The sequence below is a fragment of the Harpia harpyja genome, chromosome Z (genome assembly GCF_026419915.1).
Source record: "Harpia harpyja isolate bHarHar1 chromosome Z, bHarHar1 primary haplotype, whole genome shotgun sequence".
Taxonomy (NCBI): domain Eukaryota; kingdom Metazoa; phylum Chordata; class Aves; order Accipitriformes; family Accipitridae; genus Harpia; species Harpia harpyja.
The window spans coordinates 91,480,972-91,502,390 of NC_068969.1; the positions used below are offsets into that span (position 1 = coordinate 91,480,972).

A 21,419-nucleotide genomic window follows, 5' to 3' on the forward strand; every position below is an offset into this window, starting at 1 on the left:
ACATCTTTCACTCAGCAGAACAGGCACTGCAATGGTAAGGCTCTAGTTCCTGTAATACACTCTCCCCCCTTCGTAGTGAAAAAACAGATCTGCACAAGAAGGGCACAGACTCCAAAATGGTTTGCTTTTAACATACAGACAAAACTATTTTGTTTCTAAGACGAGCTGGAGCTTTTGTTTCAAACAAGTGGTACAGATCCACTTCAATTCACCAGAACCATACTGTCCTTTTTAAGGTGCCCTTTCTGGTACACATGCAGACTAAAAAGCTTTTTTTTTCCTACAGAACTTTTTATACTACTAAAGAAAGACTTTGAGCAAATTAAAGGGGAGAGGGAAAATTGTTCTAAGACACACTTTGGGATAGTTGTGCTGAAGGCTTTGTAAACAGACAACCGCTACAAAAAACCCCAAACTCAAACCAACAAACAAAAAACTACATTAACAGTTCTAAATATTTTGGTCAGTAGAGAAAGAATCTGGAAGGAAGTACTTGGCTTACTGCAAACAAAGCAAAAGATAGCTGAGCTTGAAGGACCCAAAATACAATGGCACCATCTTGTACTGAAGAAAGCCAAAGAAATGCAGCTTCACAGTTATTTAGACACACTTTGCAAAGGTGAAAGCGGTGATTCCCCGTGCAAGATGGCAAGGAAAAAAAACCACAGCTGCAAGGAAAATAATACCAAATCACACTTCAGCTGATACGGTCTCCAATGTTTAAACATTATTAGAGACAGAATTCCTTGTGTATTTTAGTTCTTTTCTTCCTGCAACTGAGGGTCCACCAAAATAAAACCCAAGCAGCACAGCAAAAAGCACATAACTGACTTATTCAACAGGAAAAAAGGTACTGAATAAATCCTGAAAAAGATGTAGCTTGATGCTTGTTATTTCTTTGCTGTCAACAGTATCATTACTTTCAAAGAAGCTGGATTCCCCTTCCCTGCCTTCTACTTTTAGAAAAGTCATATATAAAAATATAAACATAAGCCTTATTTTTATACATAAGGTAGCACTGTACTTGGCCAGGCCCTTCCTTGCCATAGGCAGCAGCTTCATATGGCTCCTGTGCTTAACCCAGCAGCTGCGACCACAGGAGGGATTTTTGGACATCAGCAGACAGCCAGGAACACGGAACCTCTCTTCCAGGTCTCACTGCTGCCAACCCAGAGCAACCTCACCCCTCAGCGCTCCCATTTTCAAAGGGCTCCCTGCAGCTAGTGTGTGGCATAGGGGCGGTGCGCTGCCAGTGCCAGGGGCTCGAGCACACCAAAGCTGCTTTTTCCCAGTGTTTCCTCAGCCCTTGGAGGGGCCACGGGGATGTTCAGGGACCCCCCCTGCTTTCTAGCAAGCAGTTGTACAAGACAAATGGCTTTTCTTGGCCCTTGCCAAGGGATTCAGAATGCAGAAGTGCCACATTTGAGTTGTCCAGGCAAACTTCCCTGGCTTGTATGTGTCTTCAGGTGCCAAACCATCACACACTGTTTTCCTCCCAGGACAATTCCTCTTCTGGCACCAACAACTGTCCAACACGGAGAAGGAGGTTTCACATGTGTGTTTGCAAACGCGCATATCTGCTATAACTCCAGAGAGTCTCACAACCAGACTGGTTGATCAAAGGGCCCCAAATCATGTTGAAGAAGTGTCCTGAAAAGACTCCCAGCTTATCATTTCCTTGCCATGACTATCTGCTGCAACACCCCGCAGAAAGAGGGTAGTGGACGGGCCCTTGCCTCGCTGGACAATGGCTCTTCAGCTTGCAGAAGACATGAAACTGGACAGTCCAACCCAGCTCCCACGCTGCCCTTCTCTCAGTTCACTGCTGGATCTCACGCCAGAGGAGACAGGGGCCTCAAAGCACACAGCTGCTAAAACTGCTGCTGCTGCAAAACAGAAATCCTCCCCAAAACACACAAAGCTCCAACTGTGGGGAATAAACAGAATGGGCTCATGTTGGCACCAAAGCTGGAAATTAAAAATACTACGTGCATAAGCACAGTGTGCAAGTAGACTTCCAAAATAGAAGGCAGTGGTGGCTGAATGGCAATTTTATTTTTTATATGTAGTGAAATTAAGTTAACTTTTACAGCACCAATACAAGTCCAAGAAGTAAGGAAGCTATGGCAAGTTACCGATTCAGCAAACAAATGGAATAGTAACATTTCAAAACAAAAACTTATCAGAAAAGTATAATCCATCACTTCAGAATTGTGAAGAAAAAAAAAAAAAAAAAAAAGATTAAGACTAAAGGTCCTTTCAGTCTGTATCAGCCAGATCCAAGGTATCCACAATGAACTTCAACTGCTGGCCATACTCACCATAACGTTAAAAGCTATAGTACAGAAGTAAAAAGGTATGCAGCTTTGGCATTTGTAAGGGGAACAACATTTTCCTAAGTCAGGTGCTAGAGAGCTCTGCCAGAGAAACCTCATCTACGTCCAGCAACATGTTTGCCATTCCAGTCCTGGGTCCCTGGAGCTGCTATTTAAAGCAACAAATACTTAAATAGAATATATAGCTCATTTATGCATTGTTCCACATTACTTAGAGAGACTTTAACGATAAGTTTCTAATACTGAGCAAGTACCCTATAAATAGGCAATATTTGTGAAAAGTACCAGTGTCTCCATCTTTTTTCAGATGCACTCCTTTAAGCACTCTGAATAGCCATGGAAACCACTGAAAGTTGGTTAGGTTATTCAGACACAGTCCCAAATTTGGTGGATTTTTTTTCTGTTGTTTTTTTTTTTTTTTCTTTTTTAAACTCTGGTTATGACTAACTACATTCCAGAGTGGGCTGCAATGAAATAGGTGTTATCCAAAAATAAATGAAAACAGTCTCTGTCCCAAAGAGTAAGATGCCGGCCACAACCTACGGACCCGAGAGGTTTCAAAGATGTCTTTGGGTGACAGACTTCAAAGACAACGTATACAACAAGTTCTCTGTTAAAAGGTTGTGGTCAACATGCAGCTAAACTATGCAGTCCCTCCTGACGCCGGCTGGGCACGGCCCATCTCGCCTCGCCTTTGCCTTCTGACTGCAGCGAGGGTTTGCCTGGGGCTCAGGACCCACTGGTGCACAAGTGCAAGCCGGTAACAAATTCTTCCCGTGTTAAAAAACCAGGCTGTGAAAAAAAGCAAGTAATGTCACGAATCTTTTACAGATGTAGCTTATCATGAAACAAAAGCTCCTCCAAAGGATGGGTTCTGCAGAAGGAGGACACTGTGCAGTTTTCAGGACAGAGACAACCCAGACAACCCAAGGTCTGCGATCGCTGCTAGCAGGCAGGCTGTGAAAATCCTGGTCTGTACCTACGGAGCTCCTTCAAAATCCTGTGATCCTTCCAAGTCCAGGATCCCCAAGACCACAGTGCAATGGCATCCAAAAGTCAGGCTGCTCTGGCAGGAGTTTGTCGTGCTGCAGCAGGTTCTGGCTTCAAGCCTTTCTCATCCAAAGGCTCCCACAAGTCAGGCAGCAAGTACAGCCACCTCAGCTCCCTCTCTAGCTTTACATCCCCTCACCGGGTGAACAATGCAGTCTGACAATAATTACAAGCGCGACACAAATATTTATGCTTTCCACAAATACTTAAAATCAGCCAGCCCCCTCACGCTAGCCCACCACGACGCCAGGCCTCCACAATGTAGGCCAGCCGCCTGCGTTGCTCGGTGATACTCTTTTGGAGCTCAGGGAGGGTGCAGTACCAGTTTGCCTGAGGTCCTGAAACCTGAAAACCTAGCATACTTGAAAAGGGACTGCACCACGATTTGAACTGCCTGGATGATGGCTGACTTGATTGGTTTCCCAACAGCAGCCATGGAAAGCTACACAGGAAATTTTTGTGTTAAAAAATATTCACAGCACAGTTTCACAGACGTTTCTTCTGGTAGCCAGGCTGGCTCAATAGCCACTGGCTCCCCCCAGCCCTTCTCCCCTGCCAGTCACTCACTCACTCCTGTTGTCCGAAGAACAGATTTGTTTCCGAGTGTGCAGCGAGCCAATAATCACACACTCAGGAGAGACATTATTTATTTCATACACGTAGCACTCATCTTTGTGCAAATATGAAATAAATAATGTCTCTCCTGAGTGTGTGACTATTGGCTCGCTGCACACCGGGAAACAAATCTGTTCTTCGGACAACAGTTTTGGTGACCCAGATGGGACAGCCATGAAGCCTTGCCCGGATAAACTTGCTGGCTACCGACAGGGAGAAGCTACTCTTCAGACTCCAGCACACACCGACCTTTTGTTTTGGGGGCTCCACAAGTATTCTCTCCATCTGGAGCGGGTAAGTGACTCAAAGGTGCAACGCGTGACTTAAGAGACGTTGCAAAGGGGCATATAAGATTATATAAAAGGTACTTCGTGCACGATTGACAGTGACGACTGGAGGGCATGAAAGCGTGGATAAGAACGTTCTTTTTGGGTAACAATGTAGGAGCGGGATAAGGGGCAGGACAGTCTGAATCTCCCCTCTGCCCTCCATTAGGATGCATCCTGAACTACTGGCATAAGTTTGGTGGAGATCCCCTAACAAAGAGAAAATTAAAAGAACACTGCCATCAATGGTGGCCGATGTATAAATTGGATGATGGGGAAAAATGGCCAGAGATGGGAACTTTGAATTATAATACTATTTTGCAAGTTATGTTATTTTGTAGAAAACGGGATAAATGGGATAAGACCCCATATGTGGATTTGTTTTTTTCTTTAAGAAGTGATCACAAAATAAGAAAAAAGCATAAATTGTTGATATCTGATTCAAATGTTTTGATGATGACAGAGGATAAAAAGAAATTGCCTCGATGTTGTTCTGCTTGTAGTATTGGGAAAAGGTGTTTGAAAGTGGACAATGAAGAAGAAGATGTGCAATTGATGGTTTTGATAATAGGGAAAGAAGCAGTGAAGGAAGTGAAGGATTTAGTCCTATTGCAGGTAGAACTCAGGCACAGAATTCACAGGCAGAATCCTGTGATTCAGGCTCCGTTACGCCAGGCGGTGGGGCTGGATAGAATGCCTGTGTATGTGAAAGTCCCCTTTTCAACCTCAGTTTTAATGAATTAGAAGGAGTCATATATTGGGAAAATCCAGAAAAAATGTATCGGTCCTTTAAAATGATAATTGAAAATCATAATCCAGACTGGAAAGATATGCAAGTATTATTAAACACCTTATTTTCACTTGAGGAAAAAAGGATGGTGTTGGAGAAAGCTCGGGAAGAGAATGAGAAGATAAATGCTAGGGATGGTCCAAGTCTTTTTATGCCAGCACAAGAACCAGATTGGGATGCAAATACTAGTGTGGGCAGATCGATGAATAATCAGTATCAACAGTTGATATTGTATGGAATAAAACGTGGGGTGCCTAGACCTAAAAATCTTGTCAAACTATATCAGCTGGTACAAGATGAAATTGAGGATCCCTCTGCCTTTTATGAGGACTGTGTGAAATTGTGCTGAAGTGGACTAATATGGATCCCAAGGATGAGGCTAACAGAATGACTTTTACTATTTTGTTTGTGCAGCAGTCAGCTCCGGATGTAAGAAGAAAGTTGCAAAAGGTGGATGGCATGTCTGGAATGTCAGTATCTCAGTTAATAGAAATTGCTTATAAGGTTTATAACAACAGAGAAAAATTGGAAAAAAAAAGGAAGAACACAGAGAAAAAGTAAAGGAAAAGAAACAAAATGCTGCAGTTTTGGCAGCCACATTCGCCCAAGTGCAAACCTCCTCTCGGGGAAGAGGTTTTCCGAAAGGATGAGGGCAGGGCAGAGGACAGAGAGCAGGAAGAAATATAGGGAGTAGAATCCGTTTGAGGAAAGATCAGTGTGCAACTTGTAAGGAAAAGGGACATTGGAAAAATGAATGTCCAAAGAAACAATCAACTAATCGGACACCCCCCTCTGCACCCGTTCCGGAGGCAGACCTGCTTATGATTGGTACAGAAGATTCAGATTGACGGGGACCGGGGGTTGAGAAATTAGTTTCCCCAGCTGAACCCCTGGTTTCAATTAAGCTGGGGAATGAGACAGTTAAATTTCTAGTTGATACAGGAGCAACATATTCTGTACTAAATAGTTGTAAAGGACCTATGAGCAAATTCTCTATGTCAGTGATTGGTGCCACAGGAATCCAAGAAATCAGACCTTTCTTTCAACCGATTAAGTGTGAAATTGGAAACAAAATATTTACACATGAATTTTTGTATATGCCAGAATGTCCCCTACCTCTGGTGGGAAGGGATTTATTGAATAAATTGGGAGCACAAATAACTTTTGATCAGAATAAAGTCTGAGTACATAGTCCGCAAAATAACGCCTGGGAGGCACAAGTGTATGTGTTACAGGAATTGTCAGAAACGAAAAATGTTGAAAATAAGGAAGGACAAATTGAAGCCCCCTCTGAAATCATGAATGCAGTGATTCCTTTAGTCTGGGCAACTGAGAAACCTGAAGAGCCAAATCAGCAGAACCAGTAAAAGCGGAATTGAAACCAGGAGTGAAGCCGGTGAGACGAAAACAATACCCCATGAAACTGGAAGCTCGGGTTGGACTAGAGCCTATAATTAATAATTTTTTAAAATATGGACTGTTGCAAGAGTGTCAATCTGAATATAACACCCCGATCTTGCCTGTTAAAAAGCCACATTCACAGAAGAATCAATTAGTACAAGATCTAAGAACTATTAATCAAATAGGGATTGATGTACATCCAGTGGTGCCTAATCCTTACACTCTGTTAACAACAATAGTTGATTCAAATGTTTATTTTACAGTTGGACTTAAAAGACGCCTTGTTTTGCATTCCATTGGATGATCAAAGTCAGAAACTGTTTGCGTTTGAATGGGAGAGCCCTGTAATGGGCTGCAAAATGCAGTTATGCTGGACAGTGCTTCCTCAGGGATTCAAAAATAGTCCTACCATTTTTGGTAATGTATTGGCAAAGAACTGGAACAATGGCAAGGTAAGAAGTCTACCACTACCTTGCTACAATACATAGATGATATCTTGTTGGGGGCAGACACAGCTGAGGAATGTAAAGAGACACCTATTGATTTACTGAACTTTCTAGGGTTGTCAGGATACAGAGTATCACAAAAGAAAGCACAAATTATGCAGAAAAATGGAATTTATCTTGGGTTTGAAATATCCCAAGGAGAAAAGAAACTGGGAGTTGAGAGAAAAGATGTGATTTGCCAAATCGCCCCCCCCCCCCGCCCCCATCAAAAAGAGAACTCAGGGGATTTCTGGGAATGGCCGGATGGTGTCACATGTGGATACCTAATTTTGGATTAATGGCTAAACCTTTGTGTGAAGCTGTTAAGGGACCAGGAGAGTTACTGGAATGGACTCCAGAATGCTGAAAAGGATTTGATGAAATAAAAAATCACCCTTATGAGTGCTCCTGACTTATGTCTCCTCAATTTGACAAAACCTTTTGAACTTTATGTACATGAGAGAGGACATCAGGCGCTGGAAATGCTCGCATAAACCTTGGGAGACTGGAAAAGACCGGTAGCTTACTTTTCAAAACAATTAGATAAGGTAAGCTCTAGATCGCCAGGATGTCCAAGAGCAGTGGCAGCTGCTGTGTTGCTAGTACAAGAGGCATGAAAATTGATTTTGGGACAGAAAATAACTGTTTATGTGCCACATGCTGTTGCAGCGGTGCTGGAACAGAAAGGACATCATTGGTTATCTCTGAGCAGGATGGTACAATACCAAGCAATATTACTTGAACAGGAAGATAGAGTGATGAAACTGTCCAGTGCCCTGAACATCATTATTACCTCTACATGAAAAGGAGGGATTGGCACATGGTTGTCTACAAACTATCGAACAGGTATACTCTAGTAGTTCAGACCTGAAGGATACTGCTTTACAGAATCCTGACTGGGAGCTACTCACTGATGGAAGCAGCTTCGTTTTGAGAGGAGAACAGAAGGCTGGATACGCTGTTGTTACTTTAGAAGAAGAAATAAAAGCAAAACCACTGCCAGTGAATACATCTGCTCAAAAGGCTGTATTAATTGCTTCAACTCAAGCCCTGGAATTATCTGAAGGAAAGCGGGCTAATATTTATACTGATTCAAAATATGCCTTTGGAGTAATACATGCTCATGGTGCAATTTGGAAAGAAAGAGGATTGTTATCTTCACAAGGAAACCCTGTAAAATACAGCAAAGAAATTATGAATCTTCCTGAAGCAGTTAATAAACCTAGAGAAATAGCAGTTATACACTGCAAAGCACATCAGTCTGGACAAACTGTCTGTATCTGGACAAACTTTCCGTATCAGAAATAGTGTGGCCAGCAGGAGCAGGGAGGTGATCGTCCCCCTGTACTCAGCACTGGTGAGACCGCACCTCGAGTACTGTGTTCAGTTTTGGGTCCCTCACTACAGGAAAGACATTGAGGTGCTGGAGCGTGTCCAGAGAAGGGCAACCAAGTTGGTGAGGGGCCTGGAGCACAAGTCTTACAAGGAGTGGCTGAGGGAGCTGGGGCTGTTCAGTCTGGAGAAGAGGAGGCTGAGGGGAGACCTTATCACTCTCTACAACTGCCTGAAAAGAGGCTGTAGCGAGGTGGGTGTTGGTCTCTTCTATCAAGTAACTAGTGATAGGACGAGAGCAAATGGCCTCAAGTTGTGGCAGGGGAGGTTTAGATTGGATATCAGAAAACAATTTCGTTACTGAAAGAGTTGTCAGGCATTGGAACAGGCTGCCCAGGGAAGTGGTGGAGTCACCAGCCCTGGAGGTGTTCAAAGAGCGTGTAGACGTGGCACCTCAGGACATGGTTTAGTGGGCATGGTTGATGGTTGGACTCGATGATCTTAAAGGTCTTTTCCAACCTAAATGATTCTATGATTCTAATTAAACGAAACAGAAAAGCAGGTGAGGCTGCAAACATAATTGCTCTATCAGCAACAATGGCAACCTTAGTTTCAAAAAGAATCTTAAAAATTGACACTCCTAAATACACAGAAAAGGAAAGCAAGTTGGCTGAATTGTTAAAGGGCATAAAGACTGCTGAAGGATGATGGGCAACTCTGATTGGACAATGTGTTGTGACTCCACAGAGGATGAAGGAACTAATGGAACAAACACATAACGGTACACATATGGGAACTCAGGTTTTAACTGAAGCAGTGAAGAGATACGCTATAGGGATTAATATGGTGCTCATTGCTACAAGTGTTACACAAGGATGTGAGATTTGTGCCAAAAATAATGCTAAGATCCAAAGGAGACCCCCTCTTGGAGAGGTAAAAAGAGGTTTTACACCTGGGGAATACTGGCAAATTGATTCTTCTGAATTACCTAATTGCAATGGATATAAATATTTGGTAGTAATTGTTGATATTTTTTCAAGGTGGCCTGAAGCTTTCCCATGTCACACCAATAAGACAAGAGAAGTGGTAAAAATTTTATTAAAGGAAATTATACCAAGATTTGGGGTACCAGAAAGGTTTTCTTCAGATCAAGGATCTCACTTTGTTGCAGAAATAGTTCAAGAGGTGTCAAGATTTTTACAAATTAAGTGGGGTTTACATACTCCATGGAGACTACAGTCCACTGGAAAAGTAGAAAGGATGAATCAGATGATAAAGAGACAGACTGGAAAATTATGTCAGGAAACTCAGATGAAATGGATAGAAATTTTACCTCTAGTATTATTAAGAATTAGAATAACTCCTAGAGTTAGAGAAGGAATTAGTCCATTTGAAATTTTGTATGGGAAACCTTACACTATAAATTTAACAGGAAAAGAAACCCAGATGAACCTTAAGGGTGATCAAATTTTGAGTGATTATCTCTTTTCTGTAGCAAAAGTTCTTGCTTCCCTCCATAGGTACATCCAACTGAGAGATCCTGTGCCTTTGGATTCACCTGTACATCCATTTAAGCCAGCAGATCCAGTGTATCTACAGACCTGGGAAGAGAAGCCATTGACAGAAAAGTGGAAGGGACCTTGCCTTGTGCTACTGACTACAAACATGGCTGTGAATCTCCAAGGAATTGATTCCTGGATTCATTACACCCAAAGAAGGTGGCCCCTCCAAAGATATGCGAAGCTGAACATGTACAACCTTTGAAATTAAAAATACACAGAGACACATGAACTGCACTTGGATTGATATTAGATCAGTTTTACATTCAGAGTGTATACAAGGAGAAATTTTCTTGGGTTATCTTTTAGGAATAACAGTAATACTGTCCTTATGGTTTTTATACAGGTACACTACTTTTTTAAAGCCTAGCAATAAAAGAAATATGGTGGTTATTTTTTCTCGTCTTCCCAAATAAGACAACTAAAGGGAACCAGGAAGGATGCCCTGAGTCTTGGAATCACAATCTTCATTTGAAAATGATTGAAAAAGCTATGAGAATAGCTAATCAAACAAGTTGCTGGGTGTGTACCCATTTTCCAGAACATAGTGATAAGGGAGTACCCTTAGTGGGAATACCAAGTCCTTTTAATACCTCCTGGAATAATTTGTGGATAAAACCAAAATTCATGAGAAAGAATGAAACTGACCTTCAAACTTGGGATATATGGGATTCCAATCTTTCGGATGTTAAATGTGTGACAATGAATAAGACTAAGTCATCTGGTAATGTTTCAGTAGGACATTACCCATACTGTGATTGGTCAATATAATTACAAAGAAAGAAACAGCAGGATGGCTATTGGAATGTTCCAAAAAGTAATGGGTGGTATTGGTTATGTGGGAATAAAGCACAAAAGGCCCTACCTCCCAATGGGTCAGGAACTTGCACTTTGGGTGCAATTATTCCTAATGTAACAGTAATAAATGAGATCAAAGCAAGATTATGGGTATTAACATATATGAGAAGATATCAAAGAAGCTGCAACCTGTTAATCAATCGCCCTACTGGCTTCCATTCATTTGTGAGATGGTTCCTCCCTTGGTTAGGAGTTAGTGAACTTGAGAAGGCAATACTGAACATTTCTGCCCTTACTGTGAAAATAGGGAATGAGACTACTGATGCCATTAAGGCTCTACAAGAAGAGGTGTCCGAGGCTGCTAATAGAGCCATTCAGACCAGGATGGCATTGGATGTGTTGTTAGATTCTCAAGGAGGTGTATGTACAGTAATTAACACCAGCTGCTGTATATACGTAGATCAGAGTGGAAGAATTGCTACTGATTTGAATGAAATCTGGCAACAAAGATCTTACATGAAATTCAAAAGGATGATACATCTTTAGGATTCAAAGAGACCTGGAGATGGTTAACTTCCTGGTTCCCTGATTTAAGCTTATGGCTCAAGAGATTGTTGACTTTATTGATAATAATCTTGTTAGCTTTTGTGTGTTTATATGTACTTCTATAATGCGCCTGTAGGTGTTGCTTGGCAGCAAGCAACCTGAGGCAGAAATGAGAATTATCTAAGGAATACCCTTAGACAAGTCTCAAAGGGGGGGAATTGTTGAAGAATAACTCAGAGATTTAGAATGGTCTGATTATTTTGTGCAAGATGTATTTTGTATATATCAAATTAACAAGTAAGGCTGTAATCAGAAAGGCACACAGTTGGCATTCACAGAGTAAGGGCACCCTGGAATAATTAGGCCTTGATGTTTTGAGGATGCTTTGTGTGCATTGCCAACTTGGCAAGAATACTCAAGGTCCATCAGAGAGAAGTGAAACATTCTTGAGGTAACAAGAAGGATAATTGGACCTAAGAAATGTAGGATGTGACTGATAAAAGGAAACATCCTGCTCCAGAATGCGCCAAAGGCCGGATGATTGCCAAAGCAACATGAACTAAGGGAAAGGGAAAGGTGGCAGGGGGAGATCACGATCACCAACTCAATTCCAGGCTGGAAGAATTTGCCCCCTCAAACCTGCAAGGAGCATGCGTGCTAACCTACACAGCAAGAGAGGCTAATTTAAATATAACTGGCCAATAGTAGATGAGATGGTGACTACTAACCAATGAGTGTAAATTTAGGTGGGTTTTTACTAATCATGTAACAGAATAAATACTTTGTTTTTCTTTGGTGTGGTGTGCTAGCTTTGTGGAGTTACCCATCTTTGTGCAAATATGAAATAAATAATATCTCTCCTGAGTGTGTGATTATTGGCTCGTTGCACACCGGGAAACGAATCTGCTTTTCAGACAACACTCCTACCCTGACACCAGCACCTCAGTAGCCATGACAGTCGTTTCTGCTGCTGGGGGTGACCAAACAAAGAAACCTACAGGCTAAAAAAAAAAAAAGGAAGAAAAATTACATCATCGATCCTTCCCAGCTGCTGATTTATTATGCAACAGCAGAAACAGTTTTACCATTTCAAGTGAGGGCACCATGCGCGGGCCTGAGGGGAGAGCAGAGGTGAATGCCTCGCAGCAGTCCTGCATGCTTTGGCCCTTCTCTGAACAGATGTTTCAGTGGCATTTTCCTACCACCTCATTCTATTTGAGTGCAGCAGGCTCCTGCCAGTGCAGAAGAACAATAATGTTTACATCCACACAGTGCGGAGCAGAAGCAAGCAGACTATATAACAGCCCTAGTCTGCGCAAACCACTTTTCCAAGTACAGGCAGGCCTGGACTCCCATCTTATGCCAGCGTGGGGACTACCTATGGTTAACAAGAGACAGGTTAACAAAACAGGGTAAAAGCAGGCTTGCACGCAAGCTATGAGCTCCCTAGAATGAATACTCCACCAACGTACACTTAACATCTGCCACACATGCAAGTCTCGATTTTTACAAGCTGTGATCCAATCTGATAAATCAGTGGAATGAGGTATGACGGTACGACGGTACTGTTAAGCATACACATAACTATTTACATACAAGATTGAGAAGTAAAGTCAATGTGTCCTGCCTACTGCTTTTGTACAGAGACATTTTTAGAAGATATTTTCCACAGATGTTTCCAAAAAAATCTCAAAGGTCTTAGAAAATATTTTGCATAGCATTTATAACAAAGTGAGGATTTTCAGGATCACTGCCCATAAGAGCCTACGGTATTTTTAAATTATACAAACCATAGGGAAGTATCAAGCTTATCACAACAAAGCACTCTTCCCTTTGGGAGACTTCAGCAGAAATGGTAAAAATCAAAGGGAAGAAGAGCACAATGAAAAAAAAAAACTGCAAGCTTAAATGAAACGAAGCCTTAGCAGCGTTTCACCTCTTCCCTCCAAACGGACCGCCCAGCCAGAGTGGCTAGGGAGACTGCATGCCTTCCGGCCTGTCCACGGAGCACAGGAATGTGCCTTGCTGAAGCTTCTTTTCACGGGGGCCTACAGCAGCTTAGTTTTTCATGCACTGCCTGATTACTTGACTACCAGCATTATCTGGGCCATAACATTTGCAGATAATGCGTTCACTGAGCTGATAACAGCAACATCTATCAAAAACACCCAAACATCTACTCTCACAGCTACATGCAGCATCCAAGCAGGCTGGAAGAGCAAAGCAGCACCTGCCTTGCATGAATAACATCCTGAAGTGGCTACACACCTGCCCTTGGACTTTCAGTTTCAGGAAGAAGCGCCTAGCAAGCCAACCATTTTGCTAGTGCACTGGTTCATGAAAACAAGAGATGCCTGATGCCAGGTGTCCCAAGTGTTAAGAGCTGGACTCAGACTGCTGTTGAAAACTCCTGCTCTTATGCATACACATTTTGCAAAGGTTTCTTCAACCAGTTGCATGATTACACAGTGGTTTGTCACTGTGAAGTAACTAAATTCACCGACGGGGCTTTATTTTGTCCTTTGTCTGACTTAACTGGCTTGTCATTGCTTCTTCTTTAATATTCAGACTTAACACATGGCTAAAGCCAAGAGGTTTTGTGACCAGCATTCCAGTTAATCAACTGACGACCTATTTTTGGGAGCACACCTCATACTGCAAACTGTGCAAACTTAAAACCGACTTCAGAGAAGTCACGCCAGCCTAGACGTAGCCTGAACACTGCTTCCCAGTGAGGCTTTCCTGCCCCAAGCCGAGTTTCCAAAGCAAAGGGCCTGTGCCCTGCACCACAGGGCAGAACTGCCATACAGCACCAAGCAGCTCAAAACCTAGGCGAGAAAGCAGCCTCTAAGACAGCTAACTGTTACCGAAAAAGCTGGTCGAAGAAACTCTGTAAGACTCAATTTTGGAGTTTTAGAAAGCAGGCATTCTTTATTGCAGTGCTGGATGCATGGGGGATAGTTCCTTCTAGTGTACATACCTTTACCTAACAGCAAGCACAGCTTCTATTGTTCTAATGTATACATATTCATTACATTTCCTGGAATTGTTGTACATATTCATGTTATTTCCCAGAAATTATTTACATAGTGTCCGCCCGTTTGGGCATGTGCTGTTAAATGGGTCAGTGGTCTTTTGGGGTCTTTGAAACGCACTGGTGGTCATTTTCTTGGTGTCCACTAATTGAACTCTCTCTTAAGGCACGCGCAGTGTGGGTCATCTCAGGAGGGTCATCTCTTCTTCCTAGTTAGCTGGTCCTGGCAGGTTTTAATCACAAAGCTCAGCAGAACTTAAGGCTTCTTATCTATTTGTGCATACTGTTAACAAAGCTCAAGGTTTTCTTACATACCAAAAGTTTCAAAGTCGCTCAAGCAAGCATAAATTAAGTGCTACAAAAATACAATGGAATCTTTCAACGCCAGCCTTTATTTCAAGGCATTAACACCAAGAACTAAAACGCAGGAGAGCCACTGCCAGGCACTAGCAGAGCTGAAGTTAAGCTGAACTGAGGATGATTAGCTTCTGTCTCCATGCTTAAATGTTTCTAAGTGATGACTCAGCTCAGCATTAGAAAAGAACATCACTGCAAAATGTCTGAATTGAAGACTACCCAACTGCTCTTCTCCTGATGATTCTGGAAAAATCAAGACCATTGTTTAGTCTGACCTGAGCCTCGCAGTGTATCACATCACTCAGCTCGCCAGTAGTATAGCTATTTTCCACTAGCATAGACCATCTGGATCTGACAGCAGTATGAAGTGGACTGTCTGTCCCTCTGGTTACTTACATCTATCATTAAAAACCAGAATAAAACCCCCCGATCTTCTAATTTGTCTGCTATAGTTCCCAGGCACTGGTTCTTTGTGAGGCTTTATTCACTAGCTTAGAGTCTTTTAATTACCTGGTCTTTCCTCCCCACTCATCAAAGAAGGAATCAAAACTGTTTACCCTCAGTCTCATTTGAAGGCTTTAAGACTTTTCCTCCCAGCACCTAAGTTGCTTGGGTTTTCTTCCTGCATCCCCTCAAATTTCCCCAGTCCCTCCTACAAAATCATGGCATCATCATCAGCCCAACTGCAAACAGCCCAGCAAGTCACCTTGCTCCTCTCCCCGGCGTGCAGCCAAAGAAGGGGCCAGACGCTGCCCCGCAGCACCCCACGCTGCGGGAGCAGCCTGCCCTCCCTGCACACCTTGCACAGGCAACTAGCCAGCTGGTTGTACTTAAAAGGTGTATTTATTTGCACTGGGGTCATGCCACCTGGGTTACATCACCTTCAATGGTACTCTCCGCTCCACCAGTCCTTCCATCACGCCTGTGTGCTTTTGGGAGCAATTTTAAATGTACTTTCAGGTCACTGATGAAAACAGGCCTGTTTTCATCAGTGACCTAGTCCTGAAGCTTCTTTGCATTGATCCATTCACTGAGAGCAACGTCTGCTGGGTGACAGGTTCAACTGTCCTCTCCTGTCATTTCGTATCTCATAGTTTTCTCATCTGCAGGTCATCCCAGCTCACGCTGCAACCACTTCTCTGCCTTTCACAGCAGCGGAGCTACTAACAGAGCAAGTGGAAGATGAAAGACAAGTCAGCAATGGCAAAGTCTGACAATTTGAGGCCATCACTTCATATAGTGAGCAGATTTTCTCAAGGTTAGCTCTGATGTTTGAGACCAGGACTCTAGAGGTAGAATGGCACACACATATGAAATGTGGTGCATCACCAGGGACAGAGAACCAAGTGCGGGGCAGTAACTGCTTAAGTCCATGTACCACTGGAGTGAAGTGGTTAAAATGAAATTTCTGTATGCATTGACTTAAAAGCATGTAGCTGGAACAGCTGCTTCACTTTTGAATGAACTGACAGCTCTGAGCTGTTCCAGAAAGATGTTGTGTCTTTAAAAGGTGGTTTCAGTACTGAGTCCAAGAGAATTTTAAGGCAGGGAGAAAAAAAAAAAGGCATTAACACTTTGTACAAGGTGACAAAAGCCAATAAATTGGTACAAAACATTAACTGTTTCTCACCATAGCATACTAAAAAAAAAAAAATAATTCTACCTAGTCCAAGCATTGCTAAAGACTTTCCAGTTTAGATCAGTGTCACAACAGCCAACTTCACACACATTTCCAGATTGGCAGGTTCGAAATGGAGCCTGCTCACGTCTTCCCACTGCTTACTTTTTGATGAGCATTTTTAAATACAATGACTACTCAGGAAGTATCTTGAATAGTATTCCTGAACCACTGTTGTGCCAGTGACTGTAATAAAAGAAGCCAAGGAAAAAAAACACGCAATGGGTCTCTTCAGAAAACTTTAAGAACGGTTCCTGTTAAAACTCAGTGTGAGAGATGACAGGTTGACACATTTTGGATGAGTCGTACTGGACAGAAAGAAGTGCAAAACTTTCCATTTTCAGACTGTGCACATTTATATGTTTAAATACTTGAGCATAAGCCACCTCTAATTGCTGGAAGTTCCCGTCACTGAACTGCAAACATCAGTCCCAGCATAATTATCACTAATTAAAATGACGAGATTGCTACGTGTGTCAGGACTCCCTTCATAACAAATATGGAGCCACCTTCCCCCCACATGCTGTCATGGGTAAATGCCACAGTCCCCCACAGCTCTGGCTGGCTTGGTCCCTCACTGCCTTATGCTGATGGTGAAGTGTATCTCTTGGGTGACCTGAACAATGCAGTAGGTCAAATTCAGTTGGCAGAATGGTCAATCACAGCCTAAAAATCTAGAAGGCCAGGCATTTAACGTGTCAAAACATATTAGAGACCACACAGTTGAGAAAGAAATGGAACCACCATTAACTCAGGTATCAGAAGGGCCTTGGAAGCAACCTAAGGTCCAAGGATCTTCACACGGCTAAGTTGAGAACACCATCCAGCCTCAGCACATGTTTGGGATGGCAGCAGTCTGTAGTCATAGCTCAGACTTTCATTCAATTGCTCCCCTGAAACAAGTATGTCTTGCACCACCGACGACTGCGAGTGCATCCATTGTAACGGAAGTCTCAGTAACGGAAAAGACACCCTGGAATACCTACACTTACAAAAATTAAAATAAAAGCAGCGGTACGATTTATATCCTTCCACAGAAAAATATCCCTTTGCCCTTAAAAGTAAAGGCCCTGCTCTTACACTGCCTTCACTCCACAGCTGTAGAGTCATAGGTATTTAAGCTGTTTCTTTAAACCCACAATGCAACCAACTTGTGGGATGGGAGAGAAAAAGGCTGAAAAAAAAATTAGGCAGCAATGGGAAATTAAGCAGGAACGAGAAAGACCATCTTCTGCCTGGAATGAGAAAGAGTATCTTCTGCCTCTTAGGCAGTGCCAGGAACGGATTCCAACCTAGCGACGCAAGCGTCAAATGATAAAACATTTACAGGACCTCACTGTCTTTTGGTAGCTTTTCCCTTGCTTTCTAATCACTTTTGAATCCAGCAGCAAATTTTATGCAGCTATGGCAGGCAGATGGGGGGCCTCAAAGATACTATGTTCTTGCAATTTCCTTGAAAATAGGCAAAAGGTTTAGCAGAGAAAAATGATCTCTCAACCCTGAGCAAGGAAAAGGCTGCAACACTAGTTCAGTATTTATTAGAAGGGGAATTGACATAAAATACCGACCTTAATGGACAAAGCTGCAGAAAACCACGCTTTGCTAATTCAGTTGTTCAGGCAACCACTTGTTGAAAATAAAGCCTCCATGTTTCTGCAAACAGGGAAAAAAGTCCCCAGACTCTTTTTCCTAACTATATTTAAGTGGAGTACACTACAATACTCCACATCAGCCCTCAACTAGTTTCATCTCCAATCACGATTAACAGCAGTGGCAGGGGTGTGGAAAGGCACCTGCGAGAGGGCGTAAGACCCACAGCTAAATGTCTCTTCTTTTAACTGACTGGCTGAGGTTAAACACAATAAACCAAACCCCTCTCACCCAGGAAGACCATTTGCAGAAGCAGAGACGTGTTTTGGGAAGCAGCACGTGGAGCGGAGCCAGGAACGCCGCCGGCACCATCCCATAGCGCTGCAGGGCATCACCCCACACACATGTCCCAGCAGTGCCCTCCTCAGAGGACACAAACCTGGACGAGGATGACACAGCCACCCTTTCCACCATGTCATGAAAAGAGCAGACCACGAGAACAGGGCTGCAAGCCCCCTTCCCAACCTGCAGATGCAAACAGGCAGCCCCAGAGCGTGGGGGGGGCTTCCCTCCCCTGCCCCAAAAGCCATGAGCCCCAAAAGTCCTAAGACTGGCCAAGGCCAATCTTATAAATAAAGCTGGGGTTTGTTTGGTTTGTTTTTTTTAACCTCCTCAGAATTAGAGGTCTGGGTATAAAATGAAAATCTGATACTCCACCTTGTGGCACACCTTACTGCATTTACTACATGATATGACTTCTAAGTGCAGAACAGTATTAAAGAAAGCACTCAAGATTTAACAGACCTACAAAAATAGCTTTATAAGCTTTAATAACTACCAGTTCTAATTGAAAAATCCATCTTCTTGAACAACCCAGCTACAACATACTGCACCTCAAAAATTTATGTTAACTATCTAAATTACATTCATTTAACTCTGGAAAAAACATATTCATTGTAATAAAGATTTTCCGCAACAGCTGCTTTTCTTAACCATGATCTCAACTTTATTCTCTTGAGAATAACTACTGAAGAAAAGCCAAATGTAAAATCCTGTTTCCTGTCAATTTAAGCAGATGTTTTTATGTAATCAAAAGCATTGTGGAGGCCCAAGCCAAACTGTATTCTCACTGCATTCTCAAAATAGATCTACCAAAGAAACACTAGCAAAAAAAGAAACATTTAGCAAGCTTATTACAGCTCAGAAACCTAAAAATCGCAATTCTCTTCAAAACAAGGTTGTACATCGCCTGACAAAAACCAACAGCAGAAATTAAACTTTATCAATGGCCACGTTCCATGAAAGCAAGTTCCCAGGGTCTACTCGGCAAGGATACAAGTCACACAGTAATGTTAATTAAGATTATTTTAAATAATTTTTGAGTGGAAAATCAGCACAACCATAGTACGCTGAAGTTTGGCAGCTTGCTGCTGTATTCTTTAACAATAGGAATCTGGGCTGCAAAACCTGAATGCATTTATTCTGACAGGCACCATCAACTAGATGTCTAGCACAGTTTGACCCAAAACTAAAAGTACCGATCACTCATTGTCTACTTCACACCAGGAAAATTTGCTGGTGTTACGAATGGAGAAAAAATGGGTAGTCAAGTGATGTTAACTCACAACTGAACTTTGATATCAGCTTCAGACATCCACGCACGATAACTGCACTTGCACAGCTCAGAAGGACAATACCAAAGTTCTCAGTCAGTACTAGGAAAGCAGATCCACAGAATCAGAGAGGCAGATATAAGATACATGCAGGGCAAAAATACTTCATACAAAAAAATCCCACCCCGTGGGATATCAAACCCATTAAACTCGTATATTTTTAGGGAAAAAGGAGGGACCCAATATGAGTGCTGTTTTTCAGGACTCATATAAAGTTCCATCTTTCCTCAAGCACATCATCTCTGTTTCTGGAGACAGGGCTAAGTTAATCTTCAGGGGAACATTTAAGGAAAGGCCAAATTCCTTCTCAATTTTCCAGCTTGATCAACAGTACCCATAAAATGCCTGAGGAATTTCAATTGAGAGAGAAAGAAGAACTTCTATCCCTTTTGTTTTTCTTGTGTATTAATCATGTTAAACAAACATCCCCTCATCAAGGTTGGAATAAATCAAGTCATGAAGGCAAAGACCATTTTTGCTTTTTAAAAAGTTACAGTGCATGCTATTGAAACATGGTTTATGCCATATATCATCTTCGCCTATAAAAAGGTTTTCCACACTAAGTTCGCTGGTCTAACTCCAGCAACATGCCATATTTAGCACAGATAAGTCTTAGATCAAAAATAGTGCTTGAGCCAGCAGAATACATCTCCCCAGGGTATCGCATAATTTTGGCGCTATGACTGCATTCACTTTAGGGCTTTTGCTTCAGCTACAGCATCACTACAGAGTCCAGTTTATTTACAGACTCCGAAGTGATACATTGGTGTCAATAAAACACATTACTATCAGATATTACTACACAGGGTAGGAACAGTGGCTTTAAGAATGTCTCAAAGTTTGGTCACCCTAGAGCCGTGGCATTCACCACACAAGTCTCACAATGGTTTCATCCTCCTGGTATCAAGTTACTTCTCCAGGAGCTACGCCAAAAAAAGCAATAAAAATGCCACGAACCACGGCAGTAACAGCACCTACTAACAGCGCTTTGTTGAGCTGCTCAAAAACTTGTTTCACACACTGCCAAAATGCACGCGCAGCAGCAGTCAGGGAGACCCCCTGCTTTAAGAGGAATATTAGCAAATGCAGTTACTGCTGTCCCCCAGGACCACCCAGGGCTGTTTGACAAGGTGCAAGGGAGCTCGTGGAGGATGGGCGCGTGGAGGCACACTCAGCAATCCTCCCAGCCCAATGAAGATTCAAAGAACCACAGCCGGAAGACCAAATCTAGCCTGGAGTTTCAACCTTCAGGAAAGACCTGAGATTTTTTCCAGGTGGTTCACACAAAAGCAAGAGAATAATCAGATGCCAAGGGTGGTGTCGTGGTTTAACCCCAGCCAGCAACTAAACACCACACAGCTGCTCACTCACTCCCCCCCACCCAGTGGGATGGGGGAGAAAATCGGGAAAAGAAGCAAAACCCGTGGGTTGAGATAAGAACGGTTTAATAGAACAGAAAAGAAGAAACTAATAATGATAATGATAACACTAATAAAATGACAACAGCAATAATGAAAGGATTGGAATGTACAAATGATGCGCAGTGCAATTGCTCACCACCCGCCGACCGACACCCAGCCAGTCCCCAAGCGGCGAATCCCTGCCCCCCACTTCCCCGTTCCTATCCTGGATGGGACGTCACATGGTATGGAATACACCGTTGGCCAGTTTGGGTCAGGTGCCCTGGCTGTGTCCTGTGCCAACTTCTTGTGCCCCTCCAGCTTTCTCACTGGCTGGGCATGAGAAGCTGAAAAATCCTTGACATTAGTCTAAACACTACTGAGCAACAACTGAAAACATCAGTGTTATCCACATTCTTCACTCTGAACTCAAAACATAGCACTGTACC

General features: G+C 42.7%; 1 protein-coding gene across 1 annotated transcript in view; it reads right to left on the reverse strand.

Moving 5' to 3' along the window:
* The window catches only part of SERINC5 (serine incorporator 5), a 54,478-nt gene that overhangs the window by 31,596 nt on the left and 1,463 nt on the right, over nt 1-21,419 (reverse strand). The window lies entirely within an intron of this gene.